Raw genomic sequence first — 18,013 nt, 5'->3', positions numbered from 1 at the left:
CTTTGTTTTCTTGTTTTGGCATCTCTGGTGGACTCCATGATTGGATTCTCTTCCTTTTCTGTTGCCAAAGGCGACCCCTGTGAGGCGTTTTATCTTTGCTGTGTGGCTTTTTTTCAATTTCAGTTGCACAAGGTTCTTGTCGGTGGTTTGCCCGGTCCTTTTGCCAGTGGAGGTTAGGATTGTTTTCGTCATTCAGCCTTCCACTTTCCTTCTTGTACATTATTAGGTCGTATCCCAGTATTTGAAAACTTTCTAATGCTGTATTCAGTATTATTTGAACTACTGGGGATGGAATATGGAGGTAAACGCTGTCTCTTCTTCCAGAACTACTGAATTCCACGATTTTGATGTCATCAGTCCGAATTTGCCTTAAATTTGGAATGCACCGAAACAGGGCCAAGATGTTTTTGTGGTTTAGTATTAATTTGTCCTGTGTGCATCTCATTCGTTCTAGGTTAAAGGTCTGCTCACTGTCCAACTTCTTACTGTAAGGGATATATTTATCTTTTTCCTTCTCCGACTTCTGTGTTTGTTCCACTTCTATGCGATTTCTGTTCCTATTGTTTCTGGAGTTTGATCGATTGTTCTTCATATTTGTATGTGGTCGTGAAGTGGCCCTTGATCCTCTCTCTGGTCTTTTGTTATCATTGGCCTCCGAAGGCAGTCTTTCTGTATTTCTTCTGTTTTGGGTGCTTGAGGGTGTCTTTTTCTTTATGAACTCTGTTTCTGCTCCTCTACTTTCCAGCGCTTGTTTTCCCTCATATTTGTCCATTTTTGTATTGTTTAGCGCTTTTTCTAAGTTTTCAGCTAAAGTTGTGAAAGGTCTGGGTTCTTTTTCCTTGGCCTTCCCCCTGTCATATGGGGTTGTGTTCGTTACAGGGCTTTGTTCTCGGGTATGATGTTTGTGGTAGTTCGGATTCTGATGTTTCAATCAAGTAGACTGACAATTCCATAAGATCAATGGATCGGTCGGATTCGTCAATCAAAATTTGTTGGTGGTCCGTTAATTTACTTCATGATTGATTCTTGAAGGGGCACGGTCCTCCATCTGTAAAGGTTACAGTTCTATTTTGAGAAAAGGCTAGTTGAGACCTTCCCCGTCTTTACTTTCCGTTTTGTTCTTGGTCGTCGCAGGGAGGTCTTTCGTGGTCTCTATTGTTATAGTTCTGTTTCTCCCCACTTTCTTTCTCTCCTTCCCGTTCGCAAATAGTGGTTAATCTGAACAGTCTTTCTCCTGTTGGTTGTTATCTTGTTTTTGGAGAGGCAGATTGTTAGCTGTTTTTATGTTCTCTTTTCTCTGTCTTGCTTCTTGAGGTTCAGACTGTGCCAAGTCTAGAATTGTGGCGTCCTTTCCAATGGTCAGAACTACGCAACCATTTGGTTGTTTTCCTTTTAACCCTTTCTGTCGGTGAGTCAAGGCTACCTTCGGGGTCTTTGGTGTAATGATTTTGTTATTTGCGTTAACCGCCACTTCTGTGGGGTTCGGTTTGTGTATACTACTCATTAGCGTGCCCACTGTTGTTCCACTACTTGCATTCGGAAAACTCCCTGATTTTTGCAAGTCCTCATCCATCTGATAGGCGATCGAGGTTGTTCTTTTTTGGATTGCATTTAGGGCTCTGGGTTGTACTTGTTCTTGATTGTCATTTAATTCTCGCGACAGAGGATCTTCGGGGTATAAGTTGTCCTGGGGTGCCCTTTTTTCCAAAGCTGTGACGTACCCTTCCAAATAGATCAATGTTGTATTGCTGTCAATGTTGTGTGATCTTTTAGGGTGTCGTTTATTGATTCATATAATTTGCAGAATGGTGCTAGGGCAATTGTCACAGCTGACATAATTGAAAAAATAGCTGGCTTTTTCGAAGGTGTTTCTTTCCCGTTGTACAACAGAGGGGTTGATGATCTTCTATTTCGAGACAGTGATTGTAAACGTGGAGCATCAACGTAGCTCATTGAATTCCTTCTGCGATTTCTCGTAACTTCAACCAGATCTTCTTTTACTGGAGTTTTCTGTTCCACCATTTTCCTTTGTTCTTGGTCCGGAGCAGGGTCCCTGTATTGATCCCTTGGTTGGGTGTTCCCACTTTCCCCTATGGTTTATTTCACAGGGCTGGGCAGGGTATTGAAATTTGCCGGGGAGGTAAATTTTTATTTTTGCTTGAGTTCATACTTTTAGAGGCGTCTTCTCTGTTTTGCTTCTGAGGATTTGTTTGCAGATCTTTGAGGTGGATGTCTGTTTCTTGCCTTGGAGATCCCCTGGCTATAGTTGGCAGTTGAGTGTGTTTATTGACCGGCGTCTCAGGTCCGTCCTGTACACACCATCCAGGATCTTTGAAATAGCGAATTTTTGATTTTACTGTGGAGCCTAAGGTGTTTGTCTGTAGCCCCGACCAGGTAAAGGCACGCTGCTCTTGGGTTGCCTGAGACATTGGGGATAGTACTCCTTCTAATAGCTGCACGTCGGAGAGTTCCTCTCTGGAAGCCTAGTCAGCGGCTATTTGTTTTTGAAAAATACACGCTAAAGAGTCTGTAGGATTTGGTTTCAGGGATTTTGTTGGAATTATTTTCCTCATTACTCTCTTTTTCTGTTGAGGTTTAGAGAGTTTATTTAAGTCTGTATTTTTACACCCTTTGTTTACTTTTTGTGATCTTGTTCTCTTCTTCCTCACATTCTGTTTGCTAGCTCTTATCCTTGACGAGGTTGGATTTGTATGATCACCCTATGTACAGCCATATATTGCTTCTTCTCGTCAGGGGGTGTCTAAATTTGTTGGCTGGGTAAGTTAGTCTCCAGGCTGTTTCATTATTTTCCCCTCTTCGGATTCCATGTTGCTTTTGTTTGCATTTTCATTCGGTAGTTCGACGAGTTTTTCAGCTTGCCTTTCACCTTTTTCATTCATAGTACTGTTGTCCCCAGGGGTGCCGGGGCTAGATATGCTCTGGTTTGTGCTTAAAGTTTCATGGTGCACTGGGCCCTTTAAATCAGGCCCTATCATTGTTGGGTAGATTTCAATGGTGAATTCATGAAGTGTTGGTACACTTGTTGTGTCTGCTTTTGGTCCTAGACCTTGTTTTTCATTGGGCTCCTGCGCCAGTTCTCTGTACTTCTCAGTTTCTCGCTAGAGGGTGCTGCAGGGTTTCTGAACAACTCAGGTTTATGATCACCAGACCCCGCTTTGTCAGCGTCCGCAGGGCCGCTTGAGTCTGGGCGAGGTGCAGCTCCCAGATCATGCTCCTCCCTTACACCCTCCCTAGGATCCTCCATGGCTCTCGCAGCGGCGTTGACGCCGCGCTGCTGGTCGAGCGGGACGGGTGGAGCCCTCGCCTCCCCAGCGCCCACAGCCTGCATGAGTGCATGAGACAGGTGGATCCACTCCCCCCTGAGGGGGGCTCCTCCCCTCGATCCAACACAAGCTCCACCAAAGGGTGCGGAGCCCCCGCACACCCTGGCGGGCTTGCACTACAAGTGGCCACCCCCGCCTCTCTCAAGGGGCCCACCGCGGCAACCCCACAGAGGGCTCTGGCGGCTGACCACCCCTGCCGCCCCACTCCAGCAGTTCCGACTCCATCTCGCAGTTGCAAACCTCACTCTCCCTGCATCCACACCCAACCAGTAGGTTTGTAATGAGTGATTTTGAAGAGTTGTTGTTACAAACAGTTGGTGGTGTTATTTCAGGAGTCTTGTGGGGTGTTGTTTGTAGGGCTGATGAGGATGACTGCTGTGTGTTTTTGTTTGTGGGCACGTAATTTAGACTGGTATGGTGTGCGTCTTCATTCGTGCCCATACCTGAGTCTAATACTGAAAACCTCGCCGGGGCTGATTAAAGTCTCTTCTGGCGAGATGTTGTTTTCAACATTCTTCTCAGGTTCAGACCCAAGTCATCCTGTCGTGCTCGCTGGCTCCGGAGGAGTCTCCCCGCCTCTTCCATTTTATCTTTTACCTCTAATGCCCGCTGGCCCGACAGCTGCTGACTGCTGCAGACTGCTTCCACCTCAGCTTCCAACTCTGCGGCCGCTCCGCAGTGTGGACAGTGTTTTAGGCAAAAGTCTTCTCCCACAGCAGCAAGACAGCAATGGAGGAAGTCAACAGACTACCAAGCACAGGGCCAAACACAGGGACTGCTGCAGACTGCTTACACCTCAGCAGTCAATTTTGAGGGATCATGGAAATCGTAGTCCAAAATATCTGGTGAGGCAAAGGTTGCAGATCCCTCCAGGTTTGGAGGTTGTGTGGTTGTGCATGTGTTTGATAAATCACCTAGGGTGTTATTCCCTGCCGTTGTTGCGGAGCATCATGCTGGTTGTAAAATCAGCAAAATTGTCCGTATTACTGCAGCAGTAATTGGGCCGGCGGTAATTCTGGCAAAAATGCCCTATAGAGTCCAGTGGACTCTAAATAATGGGAAGTAACTCTGCCGCCGCCACTTGTAATCTGGCCAAGTGGTGGTAACAATAATTCCACTGGGAGGTATTCTGGCAGATTTACCAGTGGAATACTGCCTGAAGTTTTTGTCATGGGAAGCGAAGATAGAAAAAAGATGGGATGTGAGGAGAGGCTTGACTGTTTTTTACCCACCCATTGACCACCCATGGCCATGCTAGTCCCTTTGGACATTCTCATCAGCTACTTTCCCTCTTCTCCCAACCACCCCTCTCACATGAGATCTACTTGAGCTAACTGTGTGCCTTCAAGGGGATGCTAAATGGTACTTCTCTGCAGTCTTCTGAAGGTAATGTTGGCAAAAAAGCTACTGTTGTAATGAACATTTCTTAACCTAGTGTGCCTTCAGCCCCTTGTTTGAAAATAAATGTGTGCGCCCTTTCTTCTGTTCCTTACACTGAATTCCTGTTAAAACCAAGCACTGGCAAAGTCAACAATCGTGGGTAATGTCTGGGCATTAGCTAGGCCTTTACCAGGCACTGGTGTCATATTGCCAGGTACTCACATGATTTGCCATCATATGCCCACTTAATACTATTAAGGAAGTGTGTGGGAAATGCCTATCCCATGAATACACACAAGTCGAAGCTGTTGGCATTGCCAATATTTGCATTCTAATCATTGTCACCTGATCATCTTAGCAGGTCTAAATTGTCCTGTTCAACTGCACATCCAATCGATGTGGTATTGACACAGACACAGACACAAGGAAAATAAAGAGGAGAGCTGCTCCGAAGAGATAATTTGTGTGGCATTAAGTAAAGGTACAGTCGCAGTCTAATGGGCAGAATATTTCTCTTGTAATTTTATTTCAATAATTATCAAAGAATTAGATGATTCAAACAAGGAACTTGGAATAGACTTTGATTTTCTTGAAGAGGAGGAAGACTGACAGGTCAATTTACAAATCTCAACCATGACATAGAATAAAAGAGTTTTATCATGTTATGTTATGTAACTGTGTCTTGTATAGTGCAACTTCTGACATTTTGGAGGCTGATGGGATCACAGGTCTGAAAAGTGAGCATTACGGGGAACAGTGGAAAAGATCAAATTCAACACCTTTGTGCCGGTGTACATGATATGATATGATATGATATTTTATTTGTATCGCGCTCGTACACAAGTGTTTCAGAGCGCGACTAGGCAAGGGAAGGGAACAAGGGAGAACACAGCACAACATAAAAACGATCTTACTAGGCCCAGTGACATTGAGAACGCGCAAGTGCATGGGAAAGAGAAAAGGGAAAAAGTGCATGGAAGGGGGAGAGTGGAAAGTGCAGAAGCCGAGGAGCGCAGATAAATAAAATAAATAGAAAATTGAGGCAAACTGTGGACATAGGGTGGCCAGGTGCACAGTGCCAAGAGAGCAGAGCAGCAGGGGAGAAGGGGAGCGAAGGCAGAAGCAAAGAGGAAGGTTTTTAGGTGCTTCCAGAACCGGAGATGGTTCTCCTCAAGTTTTAGAGTGGCAGGGAGGCTGTTCCAGCGGGAGGCCCCAGCCGAAGATAGAGATCTACCCCCAGCTCGTTTCTTTGAAAGACGACTGACCCTGAGGGAGTTAGAGGTAGAGGAGCAAAGAGCTCCAGAGGGGAGGTATTTGCGGAGGGTTAGCTGAAGGTATTTTGGACCCAGGCCCCAGAAAGCCTTGTGGACAATGCAGAAGGTTTTGAATTGAATCCTTGCATCCACTCGGAGCCAACGGAGAGATTTCAAAGCCGGAGAGATACGATCCCAGGGCTTGAGGCCAAGGACAAGTTTGATTGTGGTGATTGTGTTACCATACAACACCCCCGGTTGCTGCATTGCTGTTGTATTTACATGAGATTTGCCCAGCGAGCATGGGTGGGTTTCACAATGTAGAGGTGTGGGATGTGAGTGAAGAAGAAAAGTGGTGTGTTTGTATTTTTGTATGTGCATCTGTGTGCATGTTCATGTGAGTGTTAGTTGATAGTTGGAGTGCTAAGATGGATGAGGGAGTGTGATAATGATGGCAATGATGATGATGACAATGATGGTGATAATGATGATGATCATGACTATGACAATGATGATGGTGATGACGATGGTGGCAGTGGTGGTGGTGGTAATTCATAGGCCACTGCCTGCTCTTCACTCCCTCTGATTGGCCTACGTTCTTGGCCACATGACCAGAAAACACCCTTTTTCACTGGCCCTGCCAGGGCAGCCTTGTCCGAGCTGCCATTGGCTAGGGGCTTGAGGCAAAGAACATCTCCCTCCAAAGCAGCTTCACTACATGTTTGCTCATGTTCACCTGGGACACCTGACGCAAACAACCTACAGTGACGGATGAGGTAAGTGTGGTGTGGGCGCGGAGTACAGCCATTACTGTACTCCAGTAAAACCCCATCTCCCTTATTCCAAACATCATATAGCTACATTCATTAAGCCTAATTGTGTAAGGTAGCAATTTTTTGAAATTAGCCTAATTGTGTATGGTAGCGGCAGCCATACTCTGCATTCAACCTTATAGTGTAAGGTAGCCATGCTCTGCATTTAACCTAATTGTGTAAGGCAGCCGAATTCTTCATTTAGCCTAATTGTGTAAGGTAGCCAAATTCTGCATTTAGCCTAGCTGTGTGGGGTAGCTATATTCAGTGTCTGGCCTAGTTGTATAAGGTAGCCAGATTCTGTATTTAGCCTAGATTTGTGGGGTGGCCATATTCAGCATTTGGCCTAATTGTGAAAGGTAGCCATATATTGCATACAGTGTTTTCTAAAATGAATCACTCATTGTTTGTCCACACATTTTAGGCCCTTCTCCCCTTTTGAAACTAGACGTTCTAATTGTGTTCTCATTTAGTCTTCCAAAACATTTTAGGCCCTGCTCTCCCTTTGAATCTAGGTGATGCATATCACTGCTCTTTGTACATCGGCAGAACCCAGGATGTAAACATTGTTGTTTGTAGAGCTAACCCATTTCTCCCCTTGCACAAGGCGCCGTCATAGTTTACCTGAAGGCACGGGCTCATTCCACATACCCTGCACTCACATATAACACAAACACTATTGCACAACACCTCTGCCACAAGAATGGAGCTATGTTCAATGACAACAATTTGAACTGTAGCATCCAACATAATTCTCTTTCTTCTTGAACACAATCCACCCTGTTTAGTTCATAGTTACCCTTGTAAATGTGCATGCGTTATTGGGTGGGATTACACCACAATAATTCTGAGTACACATAACCGTACAAACTCAAGAAGATGGTAAGTTACTGTTTTATTAGCAATTATCTAAAACAGAGAGTTACAACGAACATCATCGGACGTGTGCTCATTCTCAGCAATTTCCACATAAAATACAATTATCTACTTCTATATGCATCAGAATGACATCATGCTACATGGCAATAGTGAACAACCTAATAAGGGTTGGGATTGGTTAAGGGACACATATAGGTAATCATATAGGAGCTAGCTTTGTTATTGGCTGTCAGATATCAGGTAGACAACGTATGCCTACCTCTTCATAGGTGTCATTTAAGAACAATCTGTTACACAGTGTTTCAATGGTTTTGTCAAACTATAAGGTCCATCATTATATGGATTAATACAATTGATTTGGCACGCTTGTGCCATTTCTGGAACATTCAGTTCAATTAGCAGCACATAAGTCAAGACCCAGGTACAAGTAGATAGGACATGAAGCTGCCATACCACCCAATTAGCCCAACATCTCTCATCACCCATGCCTTCTGTCATGAAATCTCTTTGTACTTGGACTTGCAGAGTATTCTTGTCCTATGGGAGTGAGGGCATTCGCTATCATATCTGGAACTCCAAGTTCAAGCCCTATTTTCAGCCTCGACTCACATGACAAGAGACCACGATTCTGTTCATTCTTCAAGCTATTAAATGATTTAAATTAATTAAGAGTTGGCACCCTTCATGTTCTTTCTTGCACCTTAATGTGAGAGGATTCATCCACCACACACATGTTCCTCTTCAGAGTAGATCGCTGACCTCGACTTCTCTGTTCTTGACTTCAGGCCAGACAGCCTCCCAATGCAGCTCCAACAACCTGCTATTCTACTGCGACACAGCCTTCCATTCTCTCTTCATGATTCTATGGCTTATTATTTTCTGATATTTAATGTCCAGTTTCGGTACAATGGCGGGTCTGCCTGCATTTTAGTCACTACTTTTAACTAGCCTATACAATGGCTTGATCTATCGTGCATTTCAGTGTATCTACATTCATTATACTCTTGACTTCTGCAGTAGTTTCTAACGTGTAATATTCTTCTTTTACACTTTAACAGTTCACTTGATTCTTTGCTTTTTCCTTTCTCCTCTATGATTCATGCATTGTCTTTGTTCAGTATTTGAGGAGTTTGTGCATACTTTCTTATGATTTCTTCAGTCAATTTTATTAGCTCTTTCTCATATTCCTTCAGGGATTTCCTCCTGTAGGTTGTCATCAACTCGAGGGTACATTCAATATGGTTGTCACAATTTATACCGTCTTCAAATACTCGTTGCGGAATTGGTACAATAGCTGGTGTTATATAGGTCGCATTTCTCTAAGATAGAGGAGGTAGGGGTGTAGAATCACCTGCAGATGTGTACGTCTACACCTCTACATTCCCCCTGTGGTTGAGTCCTCAACCATCTCCTTAAGTTTTCCTCCTTCTTTGAATCTTCTCTTGAAGAAAGGTTTCTTTGGTATCCATATCTTTGTCACCCCCCTCAAGTTGCCCACATTTTTAATGTGTTCGTCCACACTCCAGGTCATGTAATTGCATTCTCCCATTGGAGTACAGAAGACCCAAGCTCCTAAATAATTCTTATGATCTCTTGGGTTCAGGAATTTGGTTCCTTCAGGTCCCACAATCATTGCGTTTATGTGGTTTCTAATGGTACTTTCAGTCTGTGCCTTGTCTTCTGTTTCATCCTTCACATCAATCATGATCTTCACTTGTCAAACTATATTCGCATAATACCATCTGATTATGAACATTGGCATAAGCACATTCACATTTGTGCTGAAAACCATGCTTAAACACACTTGAATAGAGTTGACTTCGCCGCCAGCTTAGAACCATTCACCTTTTGGATTCTAACTCCTGCTTTCTGTCCTAAAATGATAAATTGTGTTTTCAGCAGCAGCAGAGCTAAATGAACTTTGAACTATGTCAACATTGAGGCTGCTGAGAGCAGAATGTTTGTCCTGTGCTAAGAAGCCTTGGAGTCCAATTGAGCCTCAATTCAAATGTTGTCTGCACCAATAGCTTCATCCTTATACAAACACTGGAACTGCATGTTGGACAACTAAAACTATTTGCCTTTGCAGAAACCAATTGAATTTTTTTCTTGAAATTGGACTTAATTTAACCTCAAGAACAAGGTAAGATCTACATGGCCGAACATAACAAAGTTTGCCACGATTGTACTCTATGTATAGAAACACATCTCTTAAACCTAAAAACAAAATTGTCATATTTGTCTGGGCATGAACCCTTTTTGAAACTTATTCGTTTGGAAAAGGGCTGGACAATGACCGGGACTGTGTATAAATAATGCATGCTTCATGATGTCCAGCACTCTCTCCCCTCACGGTGTCTGCTGGTACACACTGTGAGGCACTTCAGAGCCAGATAGCTATCTGTATCTGTACTTTGATTAAAAAGTATACTTATAACTCTGAACTTGTGATTGGCATATTTCATTTTGGTGGTACTAAGCCTCGATATTTTCTTTGGTCTTTCACATTCCCACTGCTTTCTTTGCTGTTTTCTGGCATTGGCCAATTATGAACCTTATAACAAATAATCTGAACATTATCATCACCAATATTGCTCCAAGGAACTTGAACACATTTGCCATCTAGTCAGGAATCCATGCAAAAAGAAATGAGAACCAATTGTCATCTCTAACAGCTTCTGTCTCCACCTCCATTTTCGTGTGCAGTTCTGTCCACATAGTTATAGCATCCGCCAGAGTCCCGTTCTCACCGTCATGGGATGGTGTGAAAGTACAGCATGAAGGCCAGACCTTTGTGCAAACACTTCCTTCCATTGTTTTAATCATGTCGAGGACATACCTGTTCTGGGGGGTCATTAACCTTATGGCCCTCAATGCATCCTTTATGGTGTTAAATCCTTTTATAGTGGCATTGATTGTATGTAACAGCTCCCATCTGGTGATCTGCAACCATGTGGCATTCACCACTGCTTGGAGTCCAGGCATAAATATAGATGTCATTATCATAGGAGTCTTGCTGAACAACTTGTGCTCATCCGCAATCTCATTATAGGCTTCTATTGACTTAGCTGAGACATAATTCTCTCTTTTCATCTGCTGGAGTGCATGTGACCTTCTTCTTCTCAAGTGCTCATCCATGTTTTTAAATTCCTCGATATTCAGGTCGTTGTGCGAAATCCCCAAGGCTGGAACATGGATGAGTACCATGGAACACACTCCTCCCCAGTTTCTGGGCAACTTCACATATGCTATGGATCCGCAGGCCCAATATTGATCCAATAGAGAGCAGTCTCTCTCCTCATTCCCAGGATATCAATTATGTTCTTGCACCCTTTATTCTCCCCAACTCAGACTTTACTTTTGCTTCGAAAGCACACTGTTGCATTAGTCCATGGGACTACAGCCACTGGTCCTAATTCATCACACACCCATGTCAGCAGTTTAGAGTTCTTATCCCATGACTTTAGCACTCATCATTCACTTTCTGCACCTTGTGCACTGTTTCCTTCCTTAATAGATGAGCTGCACAGGACAGCATCCCATCTTCCCATCCTTTGGTCGTAATCACTCGTCGATTAATTAACAGCTGTGAGTGCTTCCAGCATCCAGGCATTCCAGTTTTTCAGTTTTGTCAGAGCAATTTATCCTCTTCATTTCTTTAATAATCACTTTGTCTTGTCCCATGGACGAATGCACAATCACCTTGTCTGTCCATCCAGGCTCCTTTTCCAATTGGTTCATCTTGATATAATCATCCAGGTATGGGAAGGTCTGGCTTGATCACCATTGCAGGGTTGCCCAGCTACCTTGGAACTGTTCTCTTCGCATCATGTGACGGCATCTCTTTTTAAATGAAGGTTCTTACTGTTCTCATGGCATAGGTGCTGAGAGAGCGACATAACAGCTATCATCAGATGCTCTTTCCCCCACCTTTTCCTTATGTTGATACCACATATTATTTCCCAAGTGAACCAAATTGTCAAGATAGGTATTTATCACATGGTTATCTCTTCGGCATCCCTTATTGTCATTTGACCTGCCCAAATAGGTCAAAGAAATGATCATCATTTGTACTTATACTTGGAAAAATCAAATGTGTTGTGTTTTCAATTGAACCATCAGAACGATAAAGAGTTCAGAATGTAAAAGATAAAATGAAGAAAAGAAAGCACATACATATGTATATCATGCATAAGAGTTCAGACAAACAGTTTGTGTGCCACACCATTTCTTGTTGAATTGCTAACCTTCTTGCAACTACATTTTCTTCTGCCTGAATCATTTTTAATACATGTACTCAAATCACACTCGTAGTTGCACAATGTGCTTGATTATTGCAATCAAAAGCCTCCTTATAACTGAACTGTGCTTTGGATCTTGGAGAAAGCTGAGAATATTAACATGTCTCCTAACGAGGGTAGGGTACGAACAAAGTATAAACACAAAAATTGCGAACATAAACCTATTTGTGTCACTATCGGCTGGTGTCATGTGTTATTTTTGCAATATATTTTCTCAAAATGAATCTGGGTATTGATCTCTCTTCCAGTTTTTCATAAGGAATTGGCCCTTGTGCAAAGTGATGATGTAATTTTACTTTTTCAAAGAATCTCTAAAGAGTATGTTTAAGCTCTGGATTTCTCTGCAATCTATGCACACCTTGCTAATATTTTAAGGAGTGTCCAATGAATTCCAGTTCAAAAGAAATGTTTTTATAATCACACTGTTTTATCGTCCTTCTTCGTGTTCATCGATTGAGTCAGCACATGAAGCAATTCTTCTTCTTGTCTTGCTTCCCATTCAGCGGATACTATAGGGATATTTCACCTTTGTAGATTTTTACGTCAGCCAAATGTAACCATGCTCTTCTTCCAGACACCCTAACTGCAGTAGAGGAATCTTCTTCTATTTGATATGGTCCATTAAACCTCGGCTTATGCCATCAACGTGTGATGTTTTTAATAAGCACTTGATCTCCAACATAAAACTTTGGTGGTGGCAATAATTCACTTGGATCAGTTACTGGGCCGTCCTCGTCCATGTTCTGCAACCCCTCCTTCCAATGCTTGACTTGATCTGAAATGAAAGAAACACAGGTAGCCATACATGTCAATTATTTGTGCATCTTGTCACCTAGAGTCTGCGCTACACTATGTGCATCACTTCTAACTCTAGATGGGGGCATGAGGGGCATCCTCATGCTGCGCCCTGTTACTAATTCATGGGGCATACAGTGATGGCCTGAACCTGGCTGATTTCAAGTTCATACAAGCCATCCCTTTTTCATAGTTAAGCTGATCTTTGTTATTCTCTCCTTGAGGAGGCTGTTGTCCCTCTCACATATCACATTTGCTTGTGGGTGACAAGCAGAAGAAAATGTATGCTTTATGTTCAATAAAATCCCTATTTGTTTAAATAGCTCAAGTGTGGCCATTATCTTACCTTAATACTTCAGACACACACCATTTCGGAAATATCTTGCAAACTAAGAACTTCGGTACACAGGTGGCATCAGGATGCGTACAAGGACCGGCTTCAATCCATCAAGAAAATGGAGACACCACCACAAATAGACACATATATCCATTACATCTGCAGCATATCGACATAGTCAATATGCATATGCTGAAATGGGCAATTTGGACGGGGTATTACTCCTCTGATTGTTCTTAATATATGCCCAGCTGTAAACTTCTGACACATGATGCAATTCATAATGAACTGTGCAGCGTATTTCAATAGATTGGGAACAAACAAGTTTTCTGCTGTAGTGACAGCAAGACTTTCTCGGGCTATATGTATGGGGTAATGTAGCTGTCCAAGTGCCACTGTTAGTAACACTGCTGGCATCACTGGTTTTCCAGTGCTTTCCTGTCTCCATAGTGCATGCGCAGGGGATAAAGAACACCCCCTATGTCTCCATAGCTCCTGCTCCTCTTGTGAGGCTCTGCCCTGTATCCCTATTAGTTGCATAATTGACAGCATATTAAACCCCTCTTGTACCAACATGCTTGTATTTAATACTTCTTTAACATTTTCAGTTTCTGAATTTGACATTTCTGAAGAATACGCAATCCTTTTGGCTTCTAAATCTGCAGCTTTGTTTCCTCAAGAAATAAAGTCTGTTCGTTTAGTATGTGCTCCACATTTTAAGACTGCTATGGCTACTGGGAGTTGTACTGCCTTAATGAGCCTGTCCAATGGAGAAGCATGTTGCACTGGCGTGCTGTCTGCTGGAGATAATCGCTTCTTTTCCAACATATCAGCCCTGCATGCACTGTTGATGTCACATAGGCAGAGTCACTGTGCATGGTCACTTCCTGATCTTTGTGTTTCTCAAGCGCAACAATAAGCGCTACCAATTGTGCTGACTGTGCTGAAAAATGTGATGGTAGTCTTGCACTTGCCACTACCTCAAATTCAGCATTTAATCTGTATCTTACAACTGCGGATCTTGAATGTCTCTCCTCACTAATTTGATCAATGTTTGATGAACCATCAATAAAAAGAATCTCCCCTCCAGCTAAAGAATTTTCTTTCACACAGGGTATATCATCATAACATTCACCATAGTTAGTGCAATCATGTACATGATCACCATCTTGCATAGGTTCAGCTACAAATGTGTCTGGGTTCGCTATTTTACTTCTCACAATTTGAATTGCTTGATTAGAAATCATTACTTCATATGCAGATGTACTGTGTGTTGTTAATGTAATTTTGGGTTTCTCTAAAATGGCAAATAAGGTGTGCTCTACATACAGCCTCATTGAACAGCCCACAGTAATGCGTGTGAACTTCTCAAACGCAAATGCAGCAGCGGCATCCAAAGAGTGCTCACATGGAAAATGTCCTCTCATAACTGAATCTAAAATCCCACTGTAATACGCCAAAGATTTCTACCCTAGTGTTGTTCTTGTGTGAGTACTGCTGTCATTACTGATTCATTGGTGCATGAAAACAAATAAAACTCTTCAATACAATTGGGAATTCCCAACACTGGAGCTGTACAAATTGCTCTTTTTAATTCCTCAAATACTTCCTCCATTTCTTCAGTCCATTCAATCTTTCCCTTGCCAACTCGTGCTTTCTTAAGTGTTTGCAAAAGTGATTTTGTATATGTGCTGTAGTCGAAAAGCCAGGTCCTACAATAATTGCATAGGCCCAGAAATTGGTTCATTTGCCTCACTGTATTTGGCTTTGGTGTTTTCATGAAAACCACAGCTCACTCAGGTGTCACTTTCTTTCCTTCATGTGAAATGAACTGGCCTATGTACAGCTGCTCTACCTAGCAATACTGTAATTTCTCCTTATCTACTTTGTATCCCTTGTCTGCCAATACAGTCATTAACTGAACAGAGTCCTTCCTACATTCATCCTCTGTTTTACTACAGATTAATATGTCATCTACGTGCTGAATTACCGCACTCTTGAGTAAAATATTGCATAAATCCATCTGTAGGACCCTATTAAAAATCAACGGGTATTCACAGTACCCCTGAGGCGAACAAGTATGTTTTAATCTTTTTGTCTGAACATAAATTCAGTAAGGTCTTGTGAGTCTTTGTGAAACAGGATTGAGAAAAATGCATTTTTTAAATCGATCACAGTGAAATACTTAGCTTCAACTGGAATACTACACAATATTGTTGCAGGGTTCAGAACTAATGGAAATTCTGCTTCTATAATCAGATTAAGAGTGCACAAGTCCTGGATAAATCTCCAAAACCCCTCTTTCAATTTTTTTATTGTCTACAGCGTAGTATTGCACAAGGAGTCTGTTGGCACTAGGATTCCTTGTTTCATCAACGCTGAAATAGTCTCAAATATACCTTCATAAGCTTCTCTAGATATGGAGTACTGTTTTGCTCAGGGTAAAATTAATCCTGGCTTGAATTTTATTTTACCCTCCCCTATTCCCTTCAATAGGCCAACACCATATGGGACCTTAGCCCAAAGGCACTTTTTCTATGCCTTCCTGAAAGAACGCTGGTCTATGTTGCATCAGCACGATTCGCTGTGGGGCTTCCCTTTTCTCAATCTTTATCCAGTATGTAAAACTTATAAAAAACAATACCTCATCATCTATACGTTCATCTCTGAACATATCTACATCTGTTATATCATTCAATATGCATCCCTCCTCAAGAGCTATTTCTCTTCTCCATGCTCTGCCTTTGTCATCTACTCCTTCACGCATTGCCATTTCCCCTCATAATATAGCTGCTTCCCATTCTATGGGGATAATCTGCCCTTCTACCTCATTCATAGGTACTTGTGGTCTAAATAAAAACTCATCAGGTATCCTCACAATTTTCTCAACTAATCCAGGTAGCCATGTTAATGAAATGCTCACCCCATAAATTAAGACTTCTGGATCTAGTGGTACTCCTCGTAGAGCCACTTGTCCTGTAAATGCCAGTATAAACTCTCCTACATTTAAATAGTGTATTCCTGGAGTGTAGCACACTATTCCTTGATCCATGAATGAAATCGTCATGTTAGGTTTCGTCATCAAATCTCTACCTAAAATGTTAACTGGTGTTTATCGCAAATATAATAAGGGGACAGGCATGTTACATTCCCCTATAGAAACAGGTAATTTACTAGTACAATGAACTAAATTTGTTGCTCCAAAGAACCCTTGAGCATTCATGGCAATACCTGACATTGGGTATTTCCCCTCCCTTATACAAGAGCGAGCCGTTCCAGTGCCTACAAGAAATTAAAAAGAAGTTCTTCCTATCGTCCCATCGACCCTTGGTTCCTCCGGGGGTCTGGTGTTACTGATAGTACTGAACACATCAAGTCACCCTGTGAGCTGTCTTATTGAGGGAACTAATTCATCCTTGTCCCCGTTAAACGGTTCCCTCCTACCACAGTGACACCTCATATCCTAGGTGCTTGGTTTTTGCCTTGCGTTCGCATTCCGTTTTTGTCTGCATAGGTGCTTGTTGCGACTGCCCTTGCAGTGGGTGCATCTGCACTAGCCCCTGCTGTTGTGTCTGCTGTGCTTGTGCTGCCTGTGTCTGATAGGATGTGTGATCCTGGGCACATCCATCTTGTGTTTGTGTGCTGTATGGCGGTGGATGACCTGTCTCCCCTCTTGAATTATGTCACTTTTGTTGCATGTTTCCTCAGCTTCTACATACACGAGCAATATGCCCTGCCATCCCACAATTCAAACTCAATCGGGGCAGCCCTCTGGCAAACCTACCATTATATCCTCCCTGAATTTTCTGATTTCTACCCTGGGCAGTTTGAAATCCAGCTTGGTGTTCTGAAATCCACCTACTCTTCCTGTAAATCTTCAACCTCTACCTCATGGCAAAAATCTATACCTAGTTTGGTCCACTGAGTGTACATTATGCACCTGTGATGCACAAGTTGTTTCTTGCATATCTCCTCCTTCTCAATACTGCCACTTATATAGCACATTTTAACAATTTCTTCTGAACTAACTTGGCTTCCTCAACCATCTTTTCTCATCTTTCTTTCAATTGTTCTCTTGTAACCATCGGCAATGATGCACACTAGTCAACTGTATCTCAGCCCACGGCTTCGCTTCCATTCCTGTTTGTTTTTTTCATTTGTCTCTTACTGTATCTGACAATCCCAGACACAAAATATGATAGAATAATGCCATTTTTTCCCAAGGCTCATGTGTCTCAAGCTGCCATCTTTCTTGAATATCCTGAAAATAAGCAATAGGATCTTCATCTTCTTTCATTTTCCTTGTCATAATTGCACCCATATCTGATGTATCAGGATACTGTACCCTGAGAGCCCTCCAAACATCTGTCCTACAATTATTAAATGTGGCTCTATCATGCGCCGTGTTCTGTGCTGTCACACTTGCATATCCCACTCATTTCCAAATGTTGTCAGCTCTCTCTCCAAGAATAGCTGCCAGTAGTCCTTTCATGTCCCCTATGGCCAACGCTATTCCCCCAGTCATTTTCTCTAATTTGTATATCTATTTTCCAGCCCCTGAAGTCAAACTGGGTAACTTGCATTTTAAGTATCCTTATCCACCTGAGGCCATGGAATATATTCCGTTCTTGTCCCCATTCTCTTACAAGGGGAATTTTGTGACCCCATCCTATAACTGGATCCCATTATTCAGTTATTAAATGCATGGGTAATCACCCCTGTTTATCTTTGTGCTGGTAACAACCTAAACCTACTAACATAGGGTGGGGATTCTCCTCTCACACTACACAATTGTCTTTGGGAAAGTTTGGGATATGGCATAGGACCTGGTGTTCTTTCCTTAGGGTATTCCAGATCTGACCATCTTACCTCCTTATCCAGATTTTGACTTCCCGAGGGGGCACATGCACCC

Source organism: Ambystoma mexicanum, chromosome 13 (genome assembly GCF_040938575.1).
Source record: "Ambystoma mexicanum isolate Mex_15411 chromosome 13, UKY_AmexF1_1, whole genome shotgun sequence".
NCBI lineage: Eukaryota > Metazoa > Chordata > Amphibia > Caudata > Ambystomatidae > Ambystoma > Ambystoma mexicanum.
Note: the sequence above shows the minus strand (reverse complement) of the source record.